Source organism: Rutidosis leptorrhynchoides, chromosome 1 (genome assembly GCF_046630445.1).
Source record: "Rutidosis leptorrhynchoides isolate AG116_Rl617_1_P2 chromosome 1, CSIRO_AGI_Rlap_v1, whole genome shotgun sequence".
Classification (NCBI taxonomy): Eukaryota; Viridiplantae; Streptophyta; class Magnoliopsida; order Asterales; family Asteraceae; genus Rutidosis; species Rutidosis leptorrhynchoides.
The window spans coordinates 301865290-301877954 of NC_092333.1; positions in this window are offsets into that span (position 1 = coordinate 301865290).

Sequence of the window (12665 nt, forward strand, 5' to 3'; positions counted from 1 at the left end):
AAATCAAGAATACTTTCAAGTTTGCTAGCTCACTTCCAATCTTTTAAGGTGATCATCCAACCTCAAGAAATCTTTGTTTCTTATAGTAGGTTATCATTATAATACAAGGTAATAATCATATTCAAACTTTGGTTCAATTTCTATAACTATAACAATCTTATTTCAAGTGATGATCTTACTTGAACTTGTTTTCGTGTCATGATTCTGCTTCAAGAACTTCGAGCCATCCAAGGATCCATTGAAGCTAGATCCATTTTTCTCTTTTCCAGTAGGTTTATCCAAGGAACTTAAGGTAGTAATGATGTTCATAACATCATTCGATTCATATACATAAAGCTATCTTATTCGAAGGTTTAAACTTGTAATCACTAGAACATAGTTTAGTTAATTCTAAACTTGTTCGCAAACAAAAGTTAATCCTTCTAACTTGACTTTTAAAATCAACTAAACACATGTTCTATATCTATATGATATGCTAACTTAATGATTTAAAACCTGGAAACACGAAAAACACCGTAAAACCGGATTTACGCCGTCGTAGTAACACCGCGGGCTGTTTTGGGTTAGTTAATTAAAAACTATGATAAACTTTGATTTAAAAGTTGTTATTCTGAGAAAATGATTTTTATTATGAACATGAAACTATATCCAAAAATTATGGTTAAACTCAAAGTGGAAGTATGTTTTCTAAAATGGTCATCTAGACGTCGTTCTTTCGACTGAAAGGACTACCTTTACAAAAACGACTTGTAACTTATTTTTCCGACTATAAACCTATACTTTTTCTATTTAGATTCATAAAATAGAGTTCAATATGAAACCATAGCAATTTGATTCACTCAAAACGGATTTAAAATGAAGAAGTTATGGGTAAAACAAGATTGGATAATTTTTCTCATTTTAGCTACGTGAAAATTGGTAACAAATCTATTCCAACCATAACTTAATCAACTTGTATTGTATGTTATGTAATCTTGAGATACCATAGACACATATACAATGTTTCGACCTATCATGTCGACACATCTATATATATTCGGAACAACCATAGACACTCTATATGTGAATGTTGGAGTTAGCTATACAGGGTTGAGGTTGATTCCAAAATATATATAGTTTGAGTTGTGATCAATACTGAGATACGTATACACTGGGTCGTGGATTGATTCAAGATAATATTTATCAATTTATTTCTGTACATTTAACTGTGGACAACTAGTTGTAGATTACTAACGAGGACAGCTGACTTAATAAACTTAAAACATCAAAATATATTAAAAGTGTTGTAAATATATTTTGAACATACTTTGATATATATGTATATATTGTTATAGGTTCGTGAATCAACCAGTGGCCAAGTCTTACTTCCCGACGAAGTAAAAATCTGTGAAAGTGAGTTATAGTCCCACTTTTAAAATCTAATATTTTTGGGATGAGAATACATGCAGGTTTTATAAATGATTTACAAAATAGACACAAGTACGTGAAACTACATTCTATGGTTGAATTATCGAAATTGAATATGCCCCTTTTTATTAAGTCTGGTAATCTAAGAATTAGGGAACAGACACCCTAATTGACGCGAATCCTAAAGATAGATCTATTGGGCCTAACAAACCCCATCCAAAGTACCGGATGCTTTAGTACTTCGAAATTTATATCATATCCGGAGGGTGTCCCGGAATGATGGGGATATTCTTATATATGCATCTTGTTATTGTCGGTTACCAGGTGTTCACCATATGAATGATTTTTTTATCTCTATGTATGGGATGTGTATTGAAATATGAAATCTTGTGGTCTATTGTTACGATTTGATATATATAGGTTAAACCTATAACTCACCAACATTTTTGTTGACGTTTAAAGCATGTTTATTCTCAGGTGAATATTAAGAGCTTCCGCTGTTGCATACTAAAATAAGGACAAGATTTGGAGTCCATGTTTGTATGATATTGTGTAAAAACTGCATTCAAGAAACTGATTTCGATGTAACATATTTGTATTGTAAACCATTATGTAATGGTCGTGTGTAAACAGGATATTTTAGATTATCATTATTTGATAATCTACGTAAAGCTTTTTAAACCTTTATTTATGAAATAAAGGTTATGGTTTGTTTTAAAAATGAATGCAGTCTTTGAAAAACGTCTCATATAGAGGTCAAAACCTCGCAACGAAATCAATTAATATGGAACATTTTTAATCAATAAGAACGGGACATTTCATTGTTAACACCTATTTCCTTATGAGGTAAGGCTTAGTGCGTCAACAAAATACTAGAAGTTATCTAGCTTTAGGAGGGCGGAATGTTGCCGATTGATTTTTACCCTTGAGAAATTATCCCTGCAGACCCGGTTCACAAGTGTAGAAACTTGTGGGGTGGCTTAATCAATCTGTCATTCGTAGAGCGTAAAAGTGCTAGCTGGATGACTTCTAGTAAGAGAAAGTAGAGAGAGAAAGAGAAATGAAGTCTCAGCTCTCAAAATTGTCAGAATGTCTGAACTATGTAAAATGACGACCCAAGGGGTCTATTTATAGTGTTAGATCCACCAGATAACTCGGGGACATGTGTCAGATGATGATACGTTCTGTTACTTGTGATCCGAAATTTACGCTGAAGGTGGCATTCTCCGGCCAGGGCTTAAGCGCTAGGCGGCCTTTAGGGCTTACGCATGACGGAGCAGCCTGTACAACGGAGAACGCTGGACGGATAACTCCACAAAACTGTTGTTTCCAGCCTTCCTGACGCTACTTTTATGCAACCATTATGCCTTTTATGCGTGTATACGATAGGATACATCATTAGACTTGTTAATAATCTTGTTGAACTCAATGACTCGAATGAAACATCTTTTGAAATATGTCATGTATGACTCCAAGTAATGTCTCTAAAATGAGCAAATGCACAGCGGAATATTTCTTTCAAACCTGAGAATAAACATGCTTTCAAGTGTCAACCAAAAGGTTGGTGAGTTCATTAGTTTATCATAAACATTCATTTACATCATTTTAATAGACCACAAGATTTCATATATTTAATTTTACACGTAACCCGAGTACAAAATAACACGCGTAACCCGCGAATTAAAAATCATTCATATGGTGAACGCTTGATAACCGACTTAACTTTAATGCATAGAATATCCCCAAACAGAACCTTTCATCTGTATAATAATAATAATCTCGAAGTACTAAAGCATCCGTACCCCGGATGGGACTTGTCGAGGTCCATGGATCTATCTTTAGGATTCGCGTCGATTAGGGACCATACCCGTTTCCTAATCATTAGGTTACCAAGCTAAAAAGGGGTGATATTCAATATTCATAATCCAGCCATAGAATGTAGTTTTTGATCACTTGTGTCTATTTCGTAAAACATTAGTAAAATCAACGCATGTATTCTCAGTCCCAAAAATATATATAAAAAGGGAGTAATGAAACTCACTCTACAATATTTTGTAGTAAAAATATTCATACGACGATACTGAACAATGCAGGGTTGGCCTCGAATTCACGAACCTATATCATTTATTTATATATTAACACATAGAATTGTAATCGAACAAAAATATATATATTATTAGTGATTTTATTTGTTATTTTATATCATGTGTTTTATTAACAACTTAATTAGATATATTTATTTTTATATATATAATTAACATTTATTACAAAAGTATTAATATGATTAGGTTTTATGTCCTAAATATATTTTTGTATAGAAAATCTTCATTTGATATATTAATAATACTAATAATAATAATGATAAAATTAATACTAATTATGATAAAATTTATGATAATTCTAATAATAATACTAATGATAGTTTTAATAATAATAATTTTAATAATAACTTTAATAAAAATGATAACTTTACCAAAAATGATTCTTTTATTAATAATATAGTTGTAATAATAATAATAATGATACTAGTAGTAAGATTGATAATAATAATAATAGTATAGTTGTAAAAATAGTAATTTTTAATAATAACAATACCAATAATGATAATAATAATGTTATTAATAATAATAATACTTATAATGATAATATTAATGATAATAAAGATAATAATACTTAATATTAATAATAACAGTAATCATAATTGTATCCATAGTCATAATAATAATAGTAGTAGTAATAATAATAATAATAATAATAATAATAATAATAATAATAATAATAATAATAATAATAATAATAATAATAATAATGATAATAATAACAACAACAATGATAATAACAATAAAATAGGGTACAACCTTTGAAGATAAGCCTTTAAATTTTTTTGCCATTAACGAGACTCGAACCCGAGACCTCACGCTAACTCGGCTACACCCTTAACCTCGGCTCCAGCTATTTATTTCCAAATTAAAACACCACCAGTTTTTATTTAACCCGTTTGTTATCCTGTTTCACTATTTTTCTTCACCTTCAACGATTTCAAATGGCCAGAGTCCAAGTGATCATAACAATTAAATTTGTTTAGGACATGTAAATGACTCAGAAACAATCCAGTTATGGAATTATCTTGGTTTCTTGAACAAAAAAAAATAAAATATTAAAAACAAAACATACCCGCTTTTCATATTTTGAACTAAAAATTGAAAATCAAAATCTAAGGAGTTTTAGATTTTGATTTCTTCATGAGACCTGTTTCAAATCATCAGTATAATACACGTAAGTGATCAATTGACCTTGAAACGACTTTCAAATTTTGAATTTGATCAATTAAAATTCAGTTGACTTTTTCTTCATATACTTTGACTTCGAAATTAGTAATCAATTGGAAGAATTAGATTTCGAAATTTTGCATATAGTTCAACTATACGTATCCTAACACATCTGCATTTTTAGTTTTTGAAGTTTGATTTGATTTTAAGATTTAGAATAAGAGATGGATATACCGAGTATCGAGTTGTTTTAAAAAAAATTGATAAATTTAACTGATTGAACAGTTATTGATCGTTGTAATTGTTATTGGTAGTGAAAGGGAATTTGTATATATATATATTACAACATGAATTGATCAGCTTTATAGCAATATCGTAGTCGTCAGGAATCCATCAGGTACCAAAAAAATAATAAAAAAATAAAAGGAGAAAGAGATTTCTAACTGATTTTGGTGGTATTAGGAACAGAATTCGATTTGGAATCTAAATTAAAGATAGATACAAAATTTATATACAGTTTGATTACAACATTCTACTGAATCGTACCACTTTTCTTAATTTCTAGATTATATAATACAATTTAATTATTAATAATATAATAGTAATAATAATAATTATATTAATAATAATAATAAATAATAATGAATAATAATCATATTATTAATGTTATTAATAATAAAATGTATTATTTTCTAATAATAATAACATTAACATTAATAATAATAATAATAATTTATAATAATAATAATAATAATAATAATAATAATATTTCTTAATAATAATAATAATAATATCTAATAATAATATTAATATTATTTATAACAACTAAAATTATAATATAATAATAATGACATTAACAATGATGATAATAATATTAATAATGATATAATAAATCAAATGTAACACATTCCATATTTTTGCATTATATAATACTTTTAATAATACTGATATTAATACTAATATTAATATTAATGAATTACTAATTAATAATATTAATAACTATATTTGAACTCATATTATTAATTATGTAATATCATTATATATAATAACTTTTATATATACAATCCAATATACATATGATAATAATTACTATATAAATCATTTATACATAGGTTTATTTTAGTAACAACTTATTTTGTATAAAATTTTACATTTTTAATTTTAATGTGTTAGTAACATTTTATAATTTCTAATGCTTACATTTATATATATATATATATATATATATATATATATATATATATATATATATATATATATATATATATATATATATATATATATATATATATTAGTTGTTTACAAACAATTGTTCATGAATCGTCGAGCACAGTCAAAGGTCAATTGATTACATAAATATAATTCCAAAATTTTTGAGACTTAACATTACAGACTGTGCTTATCGTGTCAGAAACATGTAAAGGTAAGGTTTAAATTTGGTCAAAAATTTCCGGGTCGTCACACTATTCCCCCTTAATCAATCACTATTGGTTCTTCCACTCCCGCTGCCGTGGGCGAATCTCCATCCGATGAAAATGATTCATTTACATTCCTTCTTCTGGATGACCTTGACACATGAGTGTCTTCTACAAATAATGCTCCTGCTGTCACCTCTCATACTCTAATAATTGAGATGTCTCCCCTCGAAACTAGTGAAGCTTCTCCCTCAGTGAAACAAAAATTCCTATTTCCAATGAAATAACTCCTCCCATTCTTACCATTGATCAAAATGTCAAAATACTCATACCTCTGTGGGAAGAGAATCCTACATATCCTACTGTCAATACGGAACCAACAGGATCGTCATCCTCTTCATATGTTGATACCTCTTGAGAATGAAACTAATTCCCCACTTTCGCACACTACCAAATGGACCATGGATCACCCAATTCATCAAATCATTGGTGATCCAGATACTCCAGTTTAAACTCGGGGTGCCTCCAACAATTAATGTCTCTTTGTTGCCTTTCTGAGCAAAGTAGAACCTAAGTCAGCTCATGAGGCTCTAGAAGAAATTCATCAATTTGACTGTCTTGAAGTATGGGAACTTGTTCCACGACCACCTGGTAAAACCATCATTGATACCAAGTGGATCTTCAAAAATAAGAAGGACACTCACGGCATTGTCATTCGCAACAAAGCACGTCTAGTTGCCAAAGGATATAGACAACAAGAAGGGATTGACTACAACAAAACAATTTCTCCTGTAGCTCGGCTAGAAGCCATCTTACTATTCCTATCATATGCTACTCACAAGCGGTTCACTGTCTATCAAATAGATGTCAAAACTGCTTTCCTGAATGGCGTGCTTCAAGAAGAAGTTTATGTCAGTCAACCTAAAGGTTTTGTTGATTCCAAATGACTCAATCATGTATATCTCCTGTCCAAAGCCCTTTATAGCCTGAAACAGGCACCCAGGGCTTGGTATGAAACCTTGACTGCCTTCCTTCTCAAAAATAGCTTCTCCCGTGGAACCATCGACATGACACTGTACATTAGAAAACAAAATGAACACATCATGTTAATTCAAGTTTATGTTGATGATATCATATTTGGTTCCACTTCCCCCGCTCAGTGCTATGAGTTTTTTGAACTCATGACAAACAAATTCGAAATGAGCATGCTTGAAGAACTTCACTTCTTTCTGGGATTGGAGGTTAAACAACTTCCAACTGGGATTTTCATCGAACAATCTAAGTATATGTGACAACCCAGAAATTTCTGACCAAATTTAAACTTAATCTTTATATGATTTCGACACGATAAGCAAAGTCTGTATAGGTGAGTCTCAAAATTTTCGAACTATTTTAATAAGATCGTTTGACTGTTTCCGACGATTCACGAACCACTATTTGTAAATAAATAAATAAATAAATAAATAAATATATATATATATATATATATATATATATATATATATATATATATATATATATATATATATATATATATATATATATATATTTGAAATAGAAACTTATATGAGTTAGTTTATTTGTGTAAATAAAATAATACATGACATTACTATAAATCTATCTATATATGAAAAGTACATCGAATATATATAATTTTGAATTTATTTAATAAACGCTCGTAGCACTCGTTTACCATCTTGATGGTTATTAACCCAGTTAAAAAAACGAACTTATATGATTTTAAAATAAAAGGTGATCCGAAAATGAGTTATATAAGTTATAGGCTTATTAAAAGTATATTTAGGATCTAATTATTTAATTTTAACACTTTTTATATTTTACTCATAAATGAGAGGGACAATTGATGTAATTTTTAATGACTGAATTTTATACCATAATGACCAAAATAAATAAATATATTTAATTTAAAATTTTGGGATTTTTCTAAGACCTTTTTATCTGCCACTAATTTAACAACGGAGCATGATATAATATCCAGTCTAAACTGTCGGTAGAAAGAGTTAAACTTTAGGCTGCTTTTCTATTTGAGTTTACTGTTTCTTGGTTTCCTTTTTTCCTAGATCCTACATAGGATATTATTTATATTTATATGTCCGCATATGCATGAATGTAAGATAGATATATTCACACACGTTCCTCTTCTTTTCATAATCAAACACTGTGACGACCCGAAAATTTTCGACCAAATTTAAACTTGATCTTTATAAGTTTCCAACATGATAACCAAAGTCTGTAATATCAAAAACCTAAAACTTTGAACTGTGTTTATATATATACATTTGACCTTTGCCTATTTCTGACGATTCACGAACAATTAGATGTAAATATGTATACATATATATACAAATATAAATATAAGTATGTATATAATATTTTAAAAATTAATAAAGTATACTTTAATCATGTGAATTAAAATACAAAAGATAATTAAGTGGAAATGGAAATAAATATATATATGACTTCAATATACAAATAAGATGACATGTATATTGTAAAATACATAATATATATATATATATATATATATATATATATATATATATATATATATATATATATATATATATATATATATATATATATATATATATATAAACATTAAATATCCTATACATTAGGTAATTAGTAAATAGGATATAAGTAATTAATTGTAATAAGAAAATATTAAATGTATTTACAAGTTTAAACATAATTGTTATATCTCATTATAATTACCTATATTATTATTAATATTAATATTAATATCTGTAAAAGTAATATTATTATTCTGATATAAGACATATAGATTTGAAAGTAGTATACATATAATTTGTTATATCTAAATTATTACTTATAGTAGTATTATAGAGTATTATTATCTTTATCATTAAAAATTATTATTATCATTTTGATAATTACTATTATAAATATCATTATTTATTATTACTAATATTAGTATGATTATTATTATTAGAAAATAATATAATTATTATCATTAATAATATTAATATCATTTTTATTATTAAACATCATTAACATTAATATTATTCATAAGTATTATTTTGGTTATTATAAATATTATTATTCTTATTATTACTAACAAAAATTATCTATCCTTAATATAATTATATTATTATTAGTATTATTATTTATTATTATTAAAAGTAATATTATTATTATATTAATCATTAATATTAACTTGATAAAACTACAAAAGAATGGAACCAGTGTACGTTTTCATCCACACTCTTTAAGCTTTTGATTTTATCTGCAAATTAGTTAACCATCCTTATCATTCGTACAATCAGGCTCAATCTGTACAGAGATTTCCAAATTCAACTAGCAATCAAATCTTGCTTTTATATTCTATATATATATTTTGTGTACCAAACGAATAATCTGTGATCACCTCAAACTGTCCTAAAAACCGATCAAAATCAATGATAAAATACACCAGACGATCCATATTAGTTAACCATAGCTCGATTCTGTAAGGAATTTTAAATGCGTTAAATGCAATTATGTTTTAAATCTTTCATCTAAGCTATCTGAAAAGTTTCAAAACTCGAATCATTCTAACGAACTCAAATTTTTGAAGTCAAAGTTATGGAGATAAAAAGTCAAACTGGGTTCATTAATCAAATTCGTGTTATATGTTTTAATTCAAGTTAAATTGACGATTTGTAAAGTTTATAGAATGGAATTGAAACCTTTTTCATGTTATAAATTTCGTCTAAAACGTTCTCAATATTAAAATCATGGTTTGAGTTCATACTTTTCATAAAAACGCTGCAGTGAAGAAATTGTTTAATTTGTGTTCTGATTTGATAATCCACATACATCATAAACATTTTGTTTCTGATATACACTCTAAAAAAAATTGGTAATTAGTGTATATGATTATACTGGGTGTTGATCGACGTGGGAATTGAAGAAGAAGATTAGGGAACAAATGGAAATACGGGTTAAAATGATTTCTGGGTCGTATAAAAATAGAAAGACCGAGTAGCTTGAGTGGTAAGGGGGTTTGCGTGTTTGCGGGAGGTCACGGGTTCGAGCCCGTACTGGGACGTTTATTTTTTTAAGGCTTACTTCATTAAGGTAGCCCTTTTAATATATTTTTGTTATTATGATATTATTATTATTATTATTACAAATTATTATTATTACCATTATTGTTGTTATAATGATTATTATTATAATTATTAACATTATTATCAACATGATTTTTATTATTATTGTTATTATTAGCATTAGAATTATTATTATTATTAAATTATGAATATTATTATTGTAATTATGTATATTTCAATAATGTCATTATTGATAATATTATTATTATTAAATATTAATAATGTGTTTATCATTAATAATATTATCATTTAAGTATTGATATCATTATTATTATTATGAATAATATTACCATTTTGAAAATAATAAAACTTACTAGTATTTTCGTTAATAATAGTATTAGTAACATTTTAAAATTTTTAGTATTATCAATGTTGACGTAAGTATTATTATTAATATTAGTACATTCGTTAACATGAATATCATTAAAAAGTACTATTATTATTGAAAAATTAATATAATTATTACTAAAGGTATCATTACTTTAAATCTATATTTTTATAAAAACTATTATTAATACTATCATGTATATTATTAGTACCATGAAAAATTCTTATTACTATCAGTATAATTATTCTAAAGTTATTATAACTAGTATTTTATAAACAAAAGAGTAATAGCACAAAAGTATATTCAATATACATAACATAACTATATTAATATTGTATATACAAAATGAATACAGTTAATTAAATAATGAAATATATAAATAAGTTATTAATATAAAAATTATATCATTAACAATAATATATATATATATATATTTATTCGATTACGATTATATATTAATGAATACACAAATGATATAGGTTCGTGAATCTGAGGCTAACCCTACATTTGTTCATTGTCGTCATATGTATTTTTACTACAAAATACAATAGGTGAGTTTCATTTGTGTTTTTACCCTTTATATTTTTGGGCTGAGAATACATGCGCAATTTTTATAAATGTTTTACGAAATAGACACAAGTAATCGAAACTACATTATATGGTTGAATGATCGAAGCTGAATATGCCCCTTTTTGCTTGGTAACCTAAGAATTAGTAAACCGATCTACTAATTGACCCGAATCCTAAAGATAGATCTATTGGGCCTAACGAATCCCATCCAAAGTATCGGATGCTTTAGTACTTCGATGTTATTTTATATCATGTCCGAAGGATTTCCTGGAATGATAGGGGATATTCTTATATGCATCTTGTTAATGTCGGTTACCAGGTGTTCAATCCATATGAATGATATTTTTTTCACTATGCATGGGACGTTTATTTATGAGAACTGAAAATGAAAATCTTGTGATCTATTAAAATGATGGAAATGAATGTTTATGATAAACTAATGAACTCACCAACCTTTTGGTTGACACTTGAAAGCATGTTTATTCTCATGTACGAAAGAAATCTTCCGCTGTGCATTAGCTCATATTAGAGACATTACTTGGAGTCATTCATGATATATTTCAAAAGACGTTGCATTCGAGTCGTTGAGTTCATCAAGATTATTATTAAGTCAATTATAGTTAGATATATTATGAAATGGTATGCATGTCGTCAACTATCGATGTAAAGCAAGTTTGTCTTTTAAAAACGAATGCATTGTTTGTAAAATGTATCATATAGAGGTCATGTACCTCGCGATGAAATCAAGTATTGTGAATTGTTTGTAATCGATATGGACTTCGTCCAGATGGATTAGAACGGGTCGCTTCAGTTGGTATCAGAGCGGTGGTCTTAGCGAACCAGGTCTTGCATTAGTATGTCTAACTGATAGTTGTTTAGATGCATTAATGGGTCTGGACTTCGACCGTGTCTGTATGTCAAAAGTTTTGCTTATCATTTAGTGTCGAAAACTAATTGTTTATCATCCTTAAAGTCTAGACACGTCTTACTGCCTCTATTGCATAGATAGTGTATAGACAAAATTCATATCTTAGCGTATCTGTTAATTCATATCTTAGCGTATGTTACTATAAACTTTGCCTGACAGCTTCCGTAGATTCCTCTGTAACTTATGGGATTTTAGTATTATATATGCATACGTAAATTATGTATTGCAGGGTACTAATCTACATCCTATAATCTATTTCTTATCGAAAATCCTTCATCTAATCGTACGAGATGAATCCCTCAACCAGATCGAATTCCTCGAATTCCGACAGCTATTCCGATATGGAGTTTCACCTAAGCTCTGAAAGCTGTGTCACCAGAATGAATCAACCAATTCATCTGATGGGTTCGTAGTCTACTTAATCATTGGAGACAAGAAGAAGCGATCCTTTTCATCCACCATATTGTCCGCTGGGCGAAGAATTTGAATTATTCACCGGCGAACCAATCCGAAACACCATTTTCACTCTCATTTCCCGAATACCTCACCACGATTATATTCTATCTAAAATTCTAAACCTTATTCATTCACTCATTCCGACCGAAAATTATCCCG